Genomic DNA, 20,380 nt, shown 5'->3' with positions numbered 1-20,380 from the left:
GGAGGTTTTCTCCCCCCATGGATGGCGGTATGATCTCCGGATAGGATCTGCCACATCATAGGATGAACTTATTTATCTTTTTAAGTTGTAAAACATTTTTATTTTTTGGGTCGGTTGGACTTCTTGGCTGTGTGCATCGAATTATGCAGAGGCCGGGCATTCTTTAGATGCGATTGTATCACCTCGATATATCGATTCAATGAAATGTCCTTTATCGAAAAAGGTAAATTTGTGCATCATATAACTCAACATGGCTTTTCCCCATAATACTATCAGCTATAATTTCATATAAGCATATGAATATAGAAATGATGTTCTAAGATGCACACGGAAGACCATGTCAAAATTTTGAATAACTATGTAGTATGCAAATTTCGCAAAACAGTTAGAGAACTGCACAAGATAATATAAGCACATTTTTTCATATAGATGGCACGACAAGTCCACTTGATTAGCACCGAGCTCCATTAATTAGACCGAACTTGCACATTTGTGGCCTTCATATTTTCCTCTAGGAAGATTTTGCACATCACTGCTTCTCTTTTGCGTGCCTTGTGATAAATGCTGAAAAACTTCACCTAGGTTGGCATGTTATGCAAAAAAAAGGTGGTCATATATATATGATGACTTAATATGCTCCTTTTCAGAAAATACTACCCTCATTTCTGTGCAGTACATTTGCGAACATACTCTGGATAGTTGCATAACAAGGGGAGTACAATACATGTTCATAAGAGTTGCATGGCAAGCCTAGTACAATTGTTGTATTTCCGGGGTAAGGCTGCTCGTAGTGGGAAGTATCATACACTAGTACTCCCTCCGTCCAGAAATACTTGTCGGAAAAATGCAAAGAAATGAATGTATCTAGAACTAAAATACATCTAGATACATCCATTCCTCCGACGAGTATTTCCGGACGGAGGGAGTATATGATACTAGTGTATGATAATACCTCTATAGTGTATAGTATCACAAGTTAGTATTTTAGATGACATCATTTTGTTTTGGTTGACACATAGTAGTACATCATGATATGATACCGAAATCTCTCTTTCTTTATTTAATTGTATGGCATGTCAGCCAAGTTGTCTAGTAGTTGGCATGCATGATACTTGATATGATAGCCCCTACAAGAGGTTTAACTTGCTGGAAATTTGGCTAGTTAAGTACAATATTTAAGCACACCAGGGATGTGTACACCATAGAAATAATCAACCCAGTTTATGGACTTCTTTTTTTAGAACGAAGACGCTAGGAGCGTCCGGCTTTAAATTAATAAAGCCCACAACATAGGCAGCGTAGCAGACAACGTTAGGACCTCGAACACGAGCACGGAGGCTCAGACATAAGTTTCGAAACAGAGCACGGAGGCTCAGACCACGACGGCACGAGGCGCACAAGTCTAGACCAGGCCAGCAGTCGCAAAGGCAAAATACAGGCCCGGAGGCAGAGCATAGAGCACGCAGGCTCGCTCGCAAGACAAAAGGGCCACTTCACGGCGCTGAGGTGGCAGATGGCTCCCTAGCCAAAACGTAGATCTGACGAAGGCGGTCTTGGGCGCGATTCAGTCTTTCAGCATCCTTGCGCTTCGCCAACGGACTCCACTGCTGCAGAAGAAGGTTGCATTTGTAGATTATGTTAGCAGGGTGAGAAGGGAAGATACCCTCGATTGCAAGTTTGTTCCTAGTGAGCTAGAGTGCCCAGGTCAAGGCGCCGAAACAGCTCCAGAGCACTCGGTTGATGCCACCGTGAAAAGAGCCAAGTATGGTTGCGAGGTCAGACGCAGACCGGGGGTCCCAGGAGGAGTTGGCTGCTGCACGGACGACGCTCCAAGAAAAACGTGCCAGAGGACATTGGAAGAAAACATGGGTCGCGTCCTCCAGGACGTTACAAATCGCACACAGACCAGTCGACGGCCCGTTGCGTTTGGCGACGTTATCGGAAGTGGGCAGTCTATTGCGGAACATTTGCCAGAAAAACACCTTAATCCTGAGCGGAAGGCGCGCGTTCCACAAGCCCTTTGGCACCTGGAAGGATGGGCCCTGGCACAGTTTACGGTATAGGGACTTGACCGAAAACTTGCCAGACTGGGTGAGGGCCCAGGTGACTGTGTCCACCGTCGGCGACAGCATGACCGGCGCAATGGTATCAAGCAATTCCGTAAGGTGTGCTTGTTCTACTTGCGATAGCTCTCTCCGGAAATGCAGTGCCGGAGGGGAAGAGGCAAGCGCCGTGGCCACTGAGATCTCCGGGTTGACAGCCAGGGTATATAGGCTCTGGAAGTCGACCCAGAGGGGATGGGCTCCCACCCAGTGATCAAGCCAGAAGCGAGCCGAGCGACCATTACCAATGGAGAACTTGGCTCCCAGAGCGAAAGCTGGCCGTACCGCTTGAAGATCGTTCCAGAAAGGAGATCCCCTCGCCACGCCCTCGAAAAAATTCCCGTTCGGGAAGTACTTGGCCCTAAGCAGATCAACCCATAGACCCGTCGCTCCCTGCGAGAGTTTCCAGATCCATTTGCACAAGAGTGCAACATTCTGGATTCTGGTGTTTGTGATCCCAAGCCCTCCCAGATCCTTGGGGCGGCACACCGCAGCCCACTTGACCATGTGGTACTTGCGTTTTGGTCCCGAGCCTTCCCAAAAGAAACGGGACCGCGGTGTGTCCATCTTGGCGTGTACCCCTTCCGCCAGGAGGAACAAACCCATTGCGAATTGCGGCAGCGAGGAGAGGCTCGCGTTCGTGAGCACTAACCTAGCTGCAGAGGAGAGGAACTTCCCCCTCCACGGACTGACCCGCTCTCCCACCTTGGTCCAGAGCGGCGCCCACCCGTCGATCTTGATGCGCTTGGCATCCAATGGGAGACCTAGGTAGGTAAATGGCATATTGCCAAGTTTGCAATTGAGCAGGTCCGCAATGTGTTTACCCTCATCCGCCTCCAATCCCATGGGCATCACTTCACACTTGTGAAAGTTGATCTTAAGCCCTGACATAAGCTCGAAGCTAATCAGTAAGGCTTTGACCGTAGCCACACTATGGAGGTCGGGCTGGAACAGCAGTAGCGTGTCGTCTGCGTATTGCAGGTGCGAAATCCCCCCTGGGATGAGGTGTTCCAACACCCCTTTAATGTGTCCTGCCTCCGTTGCTTTCCGCAACATCGCTGCCAACGCATCAGCGACGAAGTTGAACAAGAGCGGCGACATGGGGTCGCCTTGGCGTAAGCCACGCTTGTTCCTGAAGAAGTGCCCTACTTCTCCATTCACCGAGACCGCAGTTTGGCCCCCCGAGACCAATTGCAAGACTCGGTGCACCCATACCGGTGAGAATCCTCGGCTGGTGAGGATCTGCCTGAGGAAGTCCCAATTAACTCTGTCGTAGGCCTTCTCAAAGTCTAGTTTAAGTAGAATCGCTGGTTCGTGTGTGCGCTTAAGCTCGTGAAGGGTCTCTTGCAGCGCTAGTGGTCCCTCCAGAATGTTCCTACCCCTAATGAACGCCGACTGGGCACGACTAATGGTGCGGTGGGCGATCGGCGCGAGCCGAGTGGCACAGCTTTTGGCGCAGATTTTAAACGGAACGTTAATCAGCGCGATAGGTCTGTACTGGCGTATGTTGTCCGCCCCTGGCACTTTTGGGATAAGCGATAGGACGCCGTAGTTTAACCTAGCAATATCCACAAAGCCACGCATGAAGCCATTACACACCTCGTAAATGGGCCCGCGGAGCAATGGCCAAAAGCGCTTAAACATCGCCACCGGCCACCCATCCGGCCCCGGAGCCGTGTCAGTTTTCATGCTTAGGAGAGCGTTGTCAATCTCCTTAGGGAGAAACGCGAGCCCCAGCTCTTCGTTCTCGCTGTGTAGTACCTTTTGGTACGGGAGCCACACCTCCGTGCTGAGGCGCGCTTGTTGTGCCTCGTCAGTCCCCATCAGACTTATGTAGAAGTCATAGATATGTTGGGTGATTTCCGAGTGTTGTAGAAGAAGCCCCTGCTCCGACTGCAACCTAAGGATTGAGCATTTCCTACGTCTGCCGTTCGCGTACGCGTGGAAATACTGGGTGTTCACGTCTCCTTTGAGCGTCCACTTGAGACCACCCCTGCACCTCCAATATTCCTCCTCTGCCCGCAACAGAGCTTCGACTTTCCCTTCCAAGGCGTATCGATGCGCCCATTCTTGCTCTGAGAAAGGACGAGTGTCCGCTTGGTTATCAAGGACGATTATTTCAGCAAGAAGCCTCTCCCTGAGGATCTTGTCAGCACGCCCCTGGTTCGCGCCCCAACCCTTTAGGCTTGCGCGGAGGCGGCCCCCGACAGCGATCCAAAACTCCATAGGGCCACGTTGCTGGCCTGCGAGTTGGACGCTTCGCAACCATCTCTCCCTAAAGATGGAGTCGAAATCTGGGACCTCAAACCACGCGGTTTCGAAGAAGAACCGCGGGCTGCGGCGAATCCTGTCCTCCCCTGAGGAAAAGATGAGGGGCACATGGTCCGAACCAATCCTGGTTTCTGCAAGGAGTGAGCAGAGTGGAAACACCACTTCCCAGTCTGGAGACATGAAAACCCGATCCAAGACGGATCGCACCGGGGCTAGTTGCTTGTTAGTCCAAGTGTACCTTGCCCCAGTTCTGGCCACTTCCCTAAGTGCCATAGATGCAACAGCATTGTTGAACATCACCACCCTTGGCCAATTGATATTATCGTTGTTTTTGTCTACTCCTGACCGAATCAGGTTAAAATCACCTCCCACCAATAACGGGAGTTGGGCTGCCGAAACCTCCCTCACCTTGGCTTCAAGTTCTCCCAAGAACTCGGCCGAGCGTGAGTGATCTGCTGGACCATAGACTTGCACGATCACAAGCTCGCGAAGCGACGCTCGCACGCGGATGTTAGCAGCAATGAAGAAGATGCCGACCTCCCAGGTCAGCACCTCGAATGTGGCGCTGCAGAAACCGAGTAACATACCACCCGAATGGCCCGTTGCCGGCTTATGGTGCCAGACAAAGCGCTCAAGGGGATCGATGGCTAGGATATCATGGTGCCTAAACTCTGCTCTAATCGTTTCCTGGAGCCCGACGATATCGATGGCTTCTTTCCTAATATACTCTTTAAGTTGGGTGCGCCGCCCTGCGTGACCGAAGCCACGAATGTTCCAAAGAAGCGCACGCATCTAGATGACGCGATTGCGCAGGCGCACCCCCCTTGAGGAGATCGCCTTGGCCACACGCCTCACCTTGCCGCAGCGAGGCGAGGGAGGAGCAGCAACCCCTGTTGCTGTCTCCCCTTCGGGCCGGACCGCTAGCAACGTCGAGGGCTCAGCCTCAAGTGCCAGACGATCCGCGTGTTGAGCAGCCGCCGCTGTCAGCGCCGCCTGCGCCATCTCCTTCGCGCGCACCAGTGAGATGAGTTCGCGCATCCCTCCCTCACCCATCGGTTCAACCCCACTCTCTCCCAATACCTCGCTCAAGTGATCATCCGAAAAGGAGTCTAGAATCGTAAAACGAGGCAAGGGATTACCTGAGGTTTCGAGGTTCTTCTGAGCTTGGAGGAGTTGGGCACGTTGGAGAGACGGAAGATTCCCTTTGGCACCCTTGGCCCGAGCGCTGACCCGCACAGGGGCCGCCTGCCCCTCCACCACGGCCTTGGAGCGCTTGGCCTTCGGGAAGGACGTCGTCTTGGTCGCCTCCTGAGCCGGCGGGCCGGGAACAGGCACCGCCAGAGCCATGACCGCCTGGCGCGGCGTCGCCGGCGCTCCTAAGAGCTCCGCTGCACGCCCGGCTGTAGGAGATATGCCCTAGAGGCAATAATAAATGTTATTGATTATCTCCCTGTTCATAATTATGTTTATGTTCCATGCTATAACTGCAATGATTCTCGAGTCTGCAATATCCACGAGGCTCGGAGGAAGACTCATATGCACGTGTGGAATAATAAACGGTAAGAAGTATTCCTAGTCTGGCCTCTAAGACTAGCTCAAGTGTTGCATGATGATTTTGTTTTCCTGGTCATGGGCATGTCTATGCCAGCAACTTTGAGGGCACAATGTTAAGAGAACATTTGTGTTGAATCGACCCGGGATTGATGTTATGCTATGAGATTCATTCGTCACAAGTTTATTGGTACATAACACAGAGATGGTTAACGTTTGCATGATTCCTTAGACCATGAGAGTATCGAGTTTCTTCATGCTTGCTTCATGAACTTTGGGGTTTGTTAAACGTCATCCGTAAATGGGTGGCTATTACGGCGGCTTACGGGTTCATGGAAAAGTGTGTCAAGTAACTTGATAGCTCAAGATTGGGATTTGCTCCTCCGACGATGGAGAGATATCTCTGGGCCCTCTCGGTGTTACGGTATCCATCATCGTCTGGCCAGACACTTTGTGATTTGATCACGGGGATGCCGGAACACGATAACGAGAAAAGAGAACAATACCGGTAACGAGGTAACTAGCATAGTGGACAAGTTGTTGATCCACGGGAATGCCAACATGTCTCACCTCGGGTATTTGTAACATATCGCGAAGCAACAGGAATAGCACACGGCAACTGGAGGTTCACTCGAATATTTATTCGTGTGGGTATAGGGGTCAATATGGGTGTCCACGGCTCCGATGTTGATCATTGATCGGAAGGGGTTCCGGGTCATGTCTATACTTCACCGAACCTATAGGGTCACACACTTAAGGGTCATCTATCTGCTGAATACTAGACAGTGAGTCTGAGAGAAAATCATCGAAAAAGTTTCGGACACCGAAAAGTTTCGGACAGCGGAATCGTACCGTAGAGAGAGGTCATCGGATAAGTTTCGATGATACCGAAAAGTTGTTTCGGGATACACCATTAAGTCAAATTGGTTTCGGCACATGCCTGATAATTCTTGGAGGATGCCAGAATCATTCTGGAAGCTTTTTGGAATTTTCTGAGATAAAAAACCGGAAATGTTCCGGAGCTGCCGGAGCCACTTCAGATGCGTTTCGCAGATGAAAATCACTAAAACCGGAATTGTTTCAGAACGCGTTGAAAATCATTTTAGTGGGTATTGGAAATGTTCTTAGCCCACATAAATATTTTCAGTTCGATCAGACGCTGAAAAATGTCGTCGTGAATAGTGAAAATCAGCTTTATGGTTACTTTATGGAAAGCCACCTTTTGGGCTTTGCTCCAAAAGATCTTGGGGATGACATGGATGGATAGGAGCCATTTTTTGGGCCCCTCATGGGGGTGTGGCCGGCCACATGGGGTATCCCCCCTTGGGGACCCTCTTGTTCCTTGGTTTCACTCCTAGGTCCTTGTGGAAGGACTTCATTCATGTGCATTTTGGGTTTTTTGTGAAACTACCCTACCCCCTTGGGATTTCCTATAAATAGAGGTGGAGGGGCAGCCCTCCACACTCATCCCTTGCTCTCATACACATGCCATGCATTATCTGGCTTCTTCTCTCCCTCCCACGAAAAGAGTTTCGTAGAGCCGTAAGGCTGTCTGGGTTCCGGCAGGAACTAGTTCTGGACGGCGAAGCCCTGCTGGATAGATGACACCGTATGTGTGCAACTCTGTAGAGAGATCGTAGTTTCGGTCTTAGTTCGTGAGTGCCTCCCGAAGGGCTGTCCGTGTGACCGTCCGAGTTTCGAAGGTCCTCCCGAAGGGCTGTCCGAGTGACCGTTCGAGTTTCGAAGGTCCTCCCGAAGGGCTGTCCGCGACACCGTCCGGGGGGTTGTTCGACCGCCTCCCGGAGGGCTGTCTGAGGAGAAGATGAGGGTATACATCCTCGCGGTTGGGAGGTTGTAAATCCTAGCTGCGGGGATCTGCACCGCCGATCGTCATCGACTCTACTTCCCGCTGCACTACGAGTCGGTAACGAAAAAGATCAAACCATGTATGCAGTCTCCATAGTGGTCCTGGGCTGGTGCGTAGGTCGGAAATTTTTTGTTTTCTGCTGCGTTCCCCTACAGTGGCATCAAGAGCCGTGCTATGCGTAGATGCAGGTTTCGATCTAGAATACATGGAGATGTATGGGTATTGCATAATATAATTAGGTAGTAGATGAGATCTATTGCTGAAAATTATTTATGCGGGTGACAGATGAAATCTGTTACCCGAGGTTCTTGTTGCTTCCCTAGAATTTGCGTTTGCTCAATCTCGAGACAGCATGGTGGAATTTGACAAAGTTCTGGCAATCCGTGATCCTGATTGATCATGGAAGTGCTATCAGTTCTTTGGGTTCTGCCGTAGTCAAAAGAAAGATGAAATTCGCAGATGAAAGGGCATTGCAGATATTATCTGCACGGGGGTCATGCGTATGACGAAGTTTAGTATGGGGCTCGAGATCTAATTATCTCGTGTTTCATACACCCTGAGATGTTAATGTAGCAACTTGAATAATCATACTTGATGATAAAACGTTGGTAGCTGCGGTTTAAGTCAAAACCTTAGAAGCCACGTAAAATAAATTTTTGCATAAACCTATTAGAGGCGTCTAACTTGGTTTTGCAGGATGTGCATGTGATGTGGTATAGCAGTGCTCATACTAATTCGATTATGTATGAGATGACTATATGATGTAATTTGATTAACATGACCTGCGTGTCATGATTCGGCATGATGGCTGGAGCCATATGATTGCACTTTAATGACCTGCGTGTCAACCTTGTTGTAATGCATTATTTTGTTAGCTACAGAGATAGCAATATTATCTGGTGCATCAACAAGGTGGTGGCAATCTTCGCGAAGGTGAACACCGACGCGAATGCCGAAGACGAAGAAATGAAATACTTCTCCGTCAGAAAGGGCTATACCATATCATGCTATTATGAATTGCCTGAGATGTTTATCCCTTATGATGCACCCTTCTTGATTGCGCGGTAGTCGCTTTTATTAGGGTGATCTCTCACTTAAAATATCAAGTAGTTAGTGTTCTCCCAAGTGTAGCACCGTCACGGCACCTATCTTTTCGGGGTGCGCCATGGATGCATGGGTACGAACGACTAGAGAAGTGTGAGGCGGGTGAGGTCAGACCTCGCAGCAAGATCACTTGGTTGTCTTGACGTTCATGGCAGGATCGTCCTGAGCTCGGAACACACGCATCGAAAGATGAGCAAGAGTCACATAGAGATGTGATCGGCAAGTTGGCCTACCGATTAAAATTCCTGTTATGAGATGATGATTCTATGGCGATGAATTGAAGTCTGGATCTTGTATCACTCAAAATTAATTGTGAGAGATATTGATTTGAGTGGGAGCACACTGTTGAATTAACATGTTTAATTCTCAGTGCAATTAATTATGAACACTGTCTAAGTGTTTCTTGCATAATAGTTGTAGAATAATGGCTCGCATTTCCACCTTCCCTATTAAAATTGAAAAGCTGTTAAATATCTGGTTAAAACTTTACGATTGGTAACGTAATATGAGGATTGTCCTCAAAAGTGCCGAGAAGGACTTTGTCCTATCGCATGCTTTCCGTATCCTCCCGCTAATGCTATGGATCATGTGACTCTCGTCCTTTGATCCAAAAGCTAGAATTCTGTTACGGTCAAGTGGAATATGTTTGCTTCCATGAAACCCAAACTTCGAAAGTTGGGATAGTTATATGATATTCATGGAACTGGAAATTATTTTCAGATACAAACAAAGCAATGTTTGTTTGCAAGTATTAGTAAAAGTGTTTACTATGCATTTGACTGTTGGGAAAGGGATCCAGAAGAACGCCTGTCATATAATGAAAGGTGAATAAAACAACAACTTAAAGAGAAAGGAAGTGTCCAAAGGGTGTTAGTATGACTTACACGCCTAGGAAGTCCGGGGCTAATGCCACTCTTAAGTTGGGTGCTTCTTCTGAGAGTAGGAGAAATACTAAAAGTTAAACTGCTAGAAGTATAAAGGCAAAAGGAAAGAAGACTGGAATATCCAGCTCATGTATGAATGTCATACAAGTTTTTGATGTGTAGAAGGCTGGTCAAAGATATAGTTCTTGCGAATTATGGTTAAACATGTTAATCACTAATTCTTGGGTATTGTGAGTTCATCACAAAAATGCCCGCTCGATTGCATTCTGTTGCAACTCGATGTAAGAACTACTATGGCATGAAAGACTAGCTAGAAATGAGGTTAAGGTATACACATGGAACATAGTAAATGTTACTATACCTTCCATCGGTGTATTGCCGTCTGTATTTATTTTCATAATTCATTTAGAGTTTTACAAACTCTATCCCATTGCATAAGGCATCTTGCAAGAAGGTTGTTCATAAGAGAACTTTTTACGTTCGATGTTATGAATAACACAAGGGCCATACTTTCATTATGAATGAGATGTATGTTATGAATATTGATAATAATACAATACCTCTGGGTTTACTTTTCATAATTCATTTTAGAGTTTCATACACTCTAGCCCATTGCACAATGTTTGTTGCAAAAGAGTTGTTCATAAAAACAACAATTGTTGTTAAGTGTTATGAATAACATAAGGGCCATACTTCCATCATCGATGGGACGTATGTTATGAATATTGAGGGTAATATGATACATCCATAACACTGACGCTAAATGTCGCAAGACTAAAAGAATACCACACAAGTGTGGCACTACATTTGGTCACATGGGAGAAACCCGCATGGAAAATTCCATTATGATGGATTTTGAAGTCTTTTTGATTTTGAATCATCTGACACTTGCAACTTTCCTCCGAAAAGTGAAGTGACTAAAATACCGTTCACAGGCCATAAGGAACGAACAACAAACTTATTAGTGATCATACATTTGATGTGTGTAGTCCGATAAGTGTTGTTAGTGGTGGATTTATTTATCTTCAGAAATGACTCAAGTAGATATATGGATATTTACTTGATGAGACGTAAGTCTGGATCTTTTGAAATCATTCGAAAGGTTCTCCAAAAATGAAGTAGAAGTTATTGTAACAAGAAAATTATGTTTCTGCAATTTGATTGCACAAAGGAATATTTGAGTTACATGTTTAGCGAATGTCTGATGAGTTGTGAAAGGGGTTTCATAAATTGCACCTCCCGGAACACCACTGCAAGTGGAAAGTCCGTGGAGATGTAATCAAACCATTTATGACATGGTAAGGTCAAAGATGACATAAATAAATTTGCCATTATCCCTTTTAAAGTGATGCTTTAGAGACTGCGGCTTTTACACTGAAAAGAGTTACATCGGGTCTGTTGAAATGAAGCCATGGTATGGTACGCCCAACCATGTTATATCTTTTCTTAACATTTGGAATATGGGGCTTGTGTAAAAGGTTACAAACCTATTCCAAATCAGACAAGTGCTACTTTGTAGGTTATACCAAAATGTTGGGTATTCCTCCCTCACTATACCGAGGCAAATAGTTTTGCCGCGAAACGGCGTGCTTTTAAAGAGAATGGTTCTTTCAAAAAGGTGAGTGGGAGAATAGTGCAACTCGAGGAGATAAACAGTATCTACGTCATCAGATCAAAGGAAAGAGACCTTGGAAGTAATTCCAGAGTTTCCTACTGCGACTGATACGGAAGTCTCTACAATAAAATGTATGAACTTCGGTCGAACTTGCAGCTGAACCACGTAGGCAAGGCTCGTGCAAACCTCTCAGGTGCGCAAACGAGATATTGTTGTTAGACAACATTATACCTACGATACACAAGGAAGCGTTGATGGGCCCTGACTCCGGAATTGGCTAAATGCCAATACAACCCAAGTTAGTTTCCATATAAGTGATTCAAGATTAAAACCTTGATACACCTTTCGGAAGACTTAGAGTCTAACGAATATTTATGGAACTTAAAACTGATACGGATAAAATGTTTTATCCATAAAGCTCGACTTGTTGAAATAACAAGTTCAAGAGTTGACTACGATGAGGTTGTTTTCATCGTAGCGATGCTTAAAGTCGGTTCGGGTTGAACTAGCAATTAATACATATTTCAATCATGAGATATGAAACATGGATGATAAAAGGATTGCCATCTGATGGACATGAAAGCTAGGACTTGTATATGATACAGTCCAAAGTAATTTGTCGATCCAGAGGATGCTAGTAGGTATGCAAACTTCAGAGTTCCAGCAATGGACAGAAGAGAGCAAAATGGAGTTGGAATCTTCGTGTTTTGATGAAATGGTCAAAGGGGTTTTGACTTCATCAATGGGTAACGAAGATGCTTGTAATTCAAGAAAGTAAGTGGGAGCGTAATAATATTTCTAAAAACCTTATGTGCTTGGCACATTGGTAATTGGAAATAAATTTCTTGACACAAATTAGGACTTCATTTGAAAATAGTTTTTCAATGAAGTGCTTAGGCTAAATAGCCTCAATATTAGGCATGATGATCTATGGAGATAGATTTACCTAATGGGGCTAAGCAATGAATACATATTGACAAGATGCTAAAACCTTTTAGCATTTAAAACGCCAAGGAGTGATTCTTGCCAAAGTCACATGGAAAGAGTTTTTGCAAGACTCGGTGTCCCAAAACACTGATGAGTAAAATACATGATGCAGATTCCACACACTTTTGTGTTTGGATTAATCATGTATTCCACGGTATGTAAAACAACCAGATATGTCCGATACTCCCAAGGTGTTGCGAGTATGGATACCAAAGTGATCAAATTACTGATCATGGGACAATAGTGAAAGATGTCACAGAGTACTAGAGTAAGTACTGATGACATGGTTTTCTCGCAAGCAGAGATCATGAAGAGTTCGTTGTAAAATGTTACATCGATACAGTCTTCATCTTTTCTCCATGCGATTTTCGATTTAAATTAAGGGTTTTGTGTAACACACAATGTGGTGGCACAGTTAGTTGGAATTTGTTCAAACTAGTTACTGTGGCGAATTCTATAACAAGGGCTAAGTATGTTGACGCTTTAGAAGCGACAAAGAAGATGTTGAATCATATAGTTCATTCATGGCTTTTGACAATGGGACACTACTGCAGGTAGTTGCTCCATAACTCAGTCTGAGGAATCCAGGTTCGACCTGTGATTCACATACATACAAAGCCAAGTCCACACAAATTATGAATTTTGTGAAAACGTGAAAACGCGAGGAAATGCATAGATACACACGGAACTGAAGTCGTCAGATCCGTTGGACATCAGGCTATACCACAAGCGAAGCATATTTACACCGGTGTGCCACAGGTGTGAAGTGCATTAGCATAAGCTAGATTATTGTCTCTAGTGCAAGCGAAATATTAATGGTGTATCCCGAAACAACTTTTCGGTATCATCGAAACTTATCCGATGACCTCTCTCTGCGGTACGATTCCGCTGTCCGAAATGTTCTTAGCCCACATAAATATTTTCAGTTCGATCAGACGCTGAAAAATGTCGTCGTGAATAGTGAAAATCAGCTTTATGGTTACTTTATGGAAAGCCACCTTTTGGGCTTTGCTCCAAAAGATCTTGGGGATGACATGGATGGATAGGAGCCATTTTTTGGGCCCCTCATGGGGGTGTGGCCGGCCACATGGGGTATCCCCCGTTGGGGACCCTCTTGTTCCTTGGTTTCACTCCTAGGTCCTTGTGGAAGGACTTCATTCATGTGCATTTTGGGTTTTTTGTGAAACTACCCTACCCCCTTGGGATTTCCTATAAATAGAGGTGGAGGGGCAGCCCTCCACACTCATCCCTTGCTCTCATACACATGCCATGCATTATCTGGCTTCTTCTCTCCCTCCCACGAAAAGAGTTTCGTAGAGCCGTAAGGCTGTCTGGGTTCCGGCAGGAACTAGTTCTGGACGGCGAAGCCCTGCTGGATAGATGACACCGTATGTGTGCAACTCTGTAGAGAGATCGTAGTTTCGGTCTTAGTTCGTGAGTGCCTCCCGAAGGGCTGTCCGTGTGACCGTCCGAGTTTCGAAGGTCCTCCCGAAGGGCTGTCCGAGTGACCGTTCGAGTTTCGAAGGTCCTCCCGAAGGGCTGTCCGCGACACCGTCCGGGGGGTTGTTCGACCGCCTCCCGGAGGGCTGTCTGAGGAGAAGATGAGGGTATACATCCTCGCGGTTGGGAGGTTGTAAATCCTAGCTGCGGGGATCTGCACCGCCGATCGTCATCGACTCTACTTCCCGCTGCACTACGAGTCGGTAACGAAAAAGATCAAACCATGTATGCAGTCTCCATAGTGGTCCTGGGCTGGTGCGTAGGTCGGAAATTTTTTGTTTTCTGCTGCGTTCCCCTACACCGGCCTCCACGGTGACCTTGCGAACCACCACCTTCTTGAGCTGCTTCACCACGCCAAGCTTGTTGCTGCTGCGGCCGCCTTGGGTCGGGGAACGCGAGGAGAGAGGCAACGAGGCTGCCGACGCCACACCCGGGGTGCGGGTATCGTCCTGCGGCTCCACCATCATGTCCGAAACCACCCCAACCTCCATCCGCGCCGGAGGAGACATGACGGACCCCAGGTTGGAGCCGTACTGGTTTGGGATCGAGAGCTCCAACTCCACGGACCCCTCCACCCCCAGTTTATGGACTTGGGATCAAAGTCAAAGTAATATGCTCCATTGTTAATTTGATCATCCTTATTCATTGTCGTCCTTAGCTTCACCAAGTTCGTGTCTTCAAAGCTTCACATGATTGATAAAATCAAGTCAAATAGCAGGATTTTAATGGTGATGTGCATCTTGATATGGTAACTGGACACGTTGATGTACTGTGTAATTGCCAAAGTAAACCAAAATAACATTTTTGACACGTTTTTAAGTTGCTTACCACCCTTTGAACAAGGTGTATGGTGCGTAGAGCTCGATCATCTGCATGACGAAACTGTATTTTCCGTTGAGCTCGTTGTAGCATTCTGAGAAGATGCCGCAGAGTGCGATGCTCACTAGGCGAAGCATCTATCAGGCCAATCGTATGAAAGGCACATAACATTAATTACATTCATGTGGCATCTGCAAAATCAACTCTTGCACGTTGAGATGGTGAACTGACCTCGAGAGGAAGCTTGTACTTGATGGCCATGTACAATCTCAACTGTGTGAGCGTGCTAAAGAATCGCATCTTCTTCAGCCGGACACGCTCACCGTTCCCCTTGCATGGCGGGTTCTCAAAGAAGTAACGGTGCATTGCATCTATGACTAGGGCTGAGGGTGCTGGGTTGCTTACTGACGAAGTTACATTGTAGATGATCTGACCTTTTTGATCATCTGAATGTGCTGCCATGGCAACCATCATAGCATTCACCACCATGTCCCCCGGAATCTGTCCAAACCACCCACCAATACCAACAACGCATCACATATAGCTTGTCAAATGGTTCCTTCGGCATGTTTCATTCCAAATTTTGGTTTATGATTTGTGAACAAACTCACCATGTCGAGTATTAAATCAAGGTTGCCTAGAAAGAATGGTAAGGTCTGCTTGGCATAACCCATGATCACTGCGTCGACGGTCCTACAAAATATAAAAATGCTCAGTAATCATTCAATGTCATTGTGAAGGATCAGGAATTCAATTTTGAGTTTCAACACCTAATTCCTTCCATCCACCCAGGCAATGGCTCCTTGAGTGTACTGGTTATGATGCTCGGGCGGATGATGACTACCGGAAAGTCCCCTCGCAAGAGCCCCATCATCATCTCCCCCATTGCCTTAGTGAAGACATAGGTGTTTGGCCACCCAAAGTTTCGTGCCCTTCATTCATTGGTGCATAAGCATGAGACAAATGCATCAACGGCAGAAAAGAGTATGAATGCTTAGGTATGTTGTTGTTTTCCTCTTTGTAAAGTTTCCTATGTCTGACCTCTTGAGGCCAAGTTTCTTCATGACTTTCCTCTCGTCTTTCTCCGTGGAACCGTCATCCCTTAGTTCTCTCCTGGTCTCTTTGATCAGATTTAGCTCGGATTCAATATCCAAATGTGTGCCCACCCTTAGTGTCTCACCCATGAAGAATGGCTTCTCTGCTATTAGGCCTTCTTGTTCACCAACTACATAGGCTCTTCAAGTCATATAGATATCACTTAATGAGTTTCAATTCATAACTGCATGATACACCAACCTAAAATCTATAGAATATATACAGTTCTATTGGTTTTGATTCACACCCGTTTAAACATGAAGCAACATCTTGAGCTTAATACACTTCTTTGCGAATGCGCAAACATGCTTCACTCCCAAGACATTCACATCGAAAGCCACATCATATCTCAAAAATTAACATCACATTTTGAGCAATTATATGGTATGTATGTAATTGTTGTAACATTATGCCAGCAATACGCGACCAGGAAACACTTCAAACCTTTCAGAGAATTTCGTAGTGGCAGCTACGTTGACAATAATGTCTATGTCCTTCGACACTTCTCTCAGCTTGGCAGTGTCTAGTCCAAAGTCCTCATGCGTGATGTCTCCCACCAAAGGGCAGATCTTTTCTTCGACGAAATTATGGAACCCCACACCATGTTCTTCTTTGAGCACTTGAAAGATCTCCCTCCCTATGACCTGAATATACCAAAATATCGTCTGTACGTTACTATTAACTACTCACTCTGTAAACTAATATAAGATCTTTTATATCACTAAAGTAGTGTTCTATACCCATCCCCCCCCCCCCCCCCCCCCCCCACACACACACACAAATATGTTTGTCAAGAGCTTCCTTCGGATCACACAAAGATGGATAGACTGCAAAATATATATCTGCATTCCGCAATGCACTTACACCTGTTCCCTCTATTTCTTGGTGGGAGAAGGTCAGTATTCAATTGACAACAGATTGTCAAGAACATACTGACATCAATGTCAAGAAAGTGTACTGTTAGCAGAAAGGACAGCTTGAAACAAATAATTCACCTCATTTTGAATCCGAAGCTTTGCGGATTCAACATCGGAGGCCCGAATCAAGAGGAAGAGCTTCTTGACATCAGGCTGAACCCTCAATATCTTCTCGACAAGCACTGTCCACAAATCATGCAAGAAAGAATAATATACAAGACTCTCAGATATGATCAGCAGTTCAACACACATGATTAATGAACACATATACCTTTTGCTAGGAACACCGTTGATCCAGCGATGAGGATGCTCTTGCCCCTGAAGTATTCTACAACGCTATCCACATCCATTTCACCAATCATCGCCGTGGACTTTTGCTTGTCTCGAGAGAATGTTGGGTGTTGTCAAAAGAATCACAATGGGTTTATATTTATACGGAGGGGAGGAGGATTGGTTTCAGAGGACAATTGGAACAAAGCAGCAACGTGGGTCATGTGTTGATGGGAATCTCAGTGCCAACTGCTTGCTAACGAACTACACCACGATTTTCTTCTAAAGATAATGAAGAGATGGGCCATTATATTTATTTTATTTCTAGTCGTTATCATGCAAGAGGGCTAAGTATCCTTTCGGTAAATTACATTGGATGACATATCACATATCTAAAATGTTCTCGAACTTTTTCATATCTCGAGTGTTACTGAACAGTTCGCACTGCCAGGGTTGACTGAAACGCCTCTACTAGTCGAGACTAGTCGCGGCTAGTCGATCGGCCAGGCTCGACTTGTCATGAGTCTACGTCAGAACGACTCATCGACTCAAAAACCGTGACTGAACCTAACCTGGCTTCCCCTAGGCCCTAGCTTTGGCAGAGAGTCTAGTTTTTGCTGGTTGTCTCAGTGGCTCCATGTCTGGATCGCCCTGCATGCTCTTGGCTAGCTAGAACCATCTGGGTGTACTGGGCTGTAGCCTGGTAGTAAGGACTTGGTGGTATGCCTTTGCCGTATCTCATCGCCATTTCTACCTTCACGTAAAATGAACGTCACGTAAAATAGTTGGAGGAAAAAGAATAGCGATAGAGGAGTAGCCCGTCTACAAAAATGGAGTTCTCCCTCCATAAACAAATACTCCCTCCGTCCCAAAATTCTTGTCTTAGATTTGTCTAGATATGGATGTAAGTAGTGATCTAAACACTCTTATATTTCTTTAGAGAGGAAGTGCCATCTAATCATGTCAAATCCCTACATAGCACGAACTGAGCGTATTATCTCATATAGTTAGATTCCTTGTCCACGTCCTAGACTTGCAATGGTGTTCGCCTTTTTCTCTCGAATTATTTCAGACTTTTTGTCGATATTCATTCAGTGGGAGAATAGATGTTTCAGTCGATTACGAGGCACCTATGAGGCTGTACATGCATGCGTTCCTAGAGATAAGTGTATATGCATGTATCCAAGCACAGTTATGAGGGATGTCTGCACCTTACCATTTTTATCGTCAGTTTCACCCATAACTGCACGCAAGCGAACAAGCAACACTTATAGAAGTTTCATCTAATTCTGGCCTAACTGTCAGTTTCTACAAACAGATAAACATACGTTTCTATTTTGGGAGGTGTCTACACTAGAGTGCGTCTACAGATCACACGCCTCATGCATGCACTCCCGCTGTAGACGGTTACTGGTTGGCCACTTTGGGCCAATTGCTAATATTCTGCGCATGCTGGCATGTGGACGTGCACGTCTATTTCGATCGGTTGGAAACAACCAGCTGATTAAATACCCCTAACTGTTTAAGGAAAACGATTGACGAGACTTCTTTTTTAATTTATTTTTCAGGTTTATTGTTCGCTTCCTCAGCCCTGGTGGTGAGAACATCATCAGCTGTAATCATTCTCAATTGAAATGGGTTCCTGGTCGCATGCTTACATACTTTTTATTAAGAACACAAACATTTATTGTAAACTTATTTTTTGGGGATTAAGAACATTTAAAATCTGAACATTTAAACAAACACGGGAGAAATTTTTTTAATTGATAACATTTTTTTAAAGAAGAATATGTTTTCAAACTTGCAAACAGTTTTTTTTAAATGCGCATACTTTTTTCTGAAACTAGAGCTTTTTAAAATTTGCAAATAAATATTTAAAAACCCAAACAACATTTGAACTTTTCGTCAAAAGCAGAAATATTTTTAGAAACTTGGGATGTTTTTCGATTTTCTAACATTTTGTAAAAAATTCAAACATTTTTTCAACTTCAAAACAACTCATAATTTTTCTGAGTTTTTGATTAAAAATTTGTGAATTTATGTAAAAAGAAAAGGAAAAATTGTGAAATAAAAAGCGGTGTTTTGAAAAAGGAATCAATGGAAAAGAAAAAGGCAAGGAAACCAGTGAAGGAAAAAACTGAATTGGAAAAAATCAAATAGCATTTTCGCCTAACTGTCAGTTTCTATTTGGGTTAATTATCCTTTTGCCCTCAGTGGTGTCCATGTGCTCAGTTTTTTCCTCAGATACGAATTGTGCTCATTTCCGCCCCTAGTCCATGCGCAGCTACTATGACGAGGCCAAACGGCCAGATTTTAGTCCATTCCGTCCGCCGGCGTTAGTGGTTGTGGGTCCGGAGATTACACGTGGGACCGCGTGGATGTGGGTCCGGAGCTGACATGTGGGCCCGTGCAACAAAATCCCCAAATCATTCGTAGGGTTCTAGCCAGCCAAATCGACGCCCACTCTGCCCATCCGCCGGCCGGCCGTCCTGCGTCGCCGCCGCCACCTGCACCGCAGCCAACACCTGCCCCGCCACCAGCTGCACGGCCTGCTCCGCCGCTACCGTCCTGCGCCGATGCTCCACCACTACCTGCTCCGCCCGCCACCTTCCTGTGACGCCACGGGTGGGGCGCCCGCCACCTGCTCGACCCGCGGCGCGGCCTCTTTCCGTGCGCCCGGCCGGAGCGCTCAAAGGTGGGGGGCTGGTGGAGCTGTTTGAACAAGGAGGAAGAACCCCAGGGCGAAATGGCGAGCAGCGGCGACCCCGGAGTATTTGGCGAGGCAGGCATCGGGCCGGAGATCCGCCGCGTCCACGACTGGGTTCCCGAGGGGTAAGTCACGCCTCCTGTTAAGATTGAGCTTAGTTGTGCATTTAAACAGTCGATTCGATTAGGTTTGCCCGATTAGTGTGCTGATTGCGTCTCTGTTTTTCGTCGGCTAGGATGGAGTTGCGAATTGCTTTCTTGGTGCACATTAGAAGGGACCGGTAGATGTTCAATGCAAAGAATAAGAAGAAATTCTAAGGAGGTTTCGATTATCGGTTGCCAATGGCTAGTAATTGGAGTTTCAGACAATTTGGGGAGGTAATTTGTAGCCAATATCCTTGGGGTTTGCTTGATGAAGTGGTATACAAATACTATGATGGGGAAAAGAAATGGGTGACAATTAGTAATGATGAAGAGCTGGCTACCATGTTTGCTAGGCATAAAGAGAAAGAGAATTTTCATGTGAGGCTGCAAATTGATGTGCTTGAGCAGGCATTTGGACCTAGGATGGCGGGTGCAACATCTCGGGGAGAACCAAGTCGTCGTAATGGCATCTCTAGCCAGAACAGTTCAGTTAGTGCACGGCGACGTGGTGGCTCGACAAGTGTGGGCACCGGCAGTAGGGTCCCCCT

General features: G+C 45.9%; 1 pseudogene; it reads right to left on the bottom strand.

Moving 5' to 3' along the window:
* Positions 1-1,162: 1,162 nt before the first annotated feature.
* LOC123081095 (probable fatty acyl-CoA reductase 5) lies at positions 1,163-17,095 on the bottom strand (annotated as a pseudogene).
* Positions 17,096-20,380: the final 3,285 nt, after the last annotated feature.

Source organism: Triticum aestivum, chromosome 3D, assembly GCF_018294505.1.
Source record: "Triticum aestivum cultivar Chinese Spring chromosome 3D, IWGSC CS RefSeq v2.1, whole genome shotgun sequence".
NCBI classification, from domain to species: Eukaryota; Viridiplantae; Streptophyta; class Magnoliopsida; order Poales; family Poaceae; genus Triticum; species Triticum aestivum.
The sequence above is the reverse complement of the archived record's forward strand: the minus strand, read 5'-3'. Positions and strand labels throughout refer to the sequence as shown.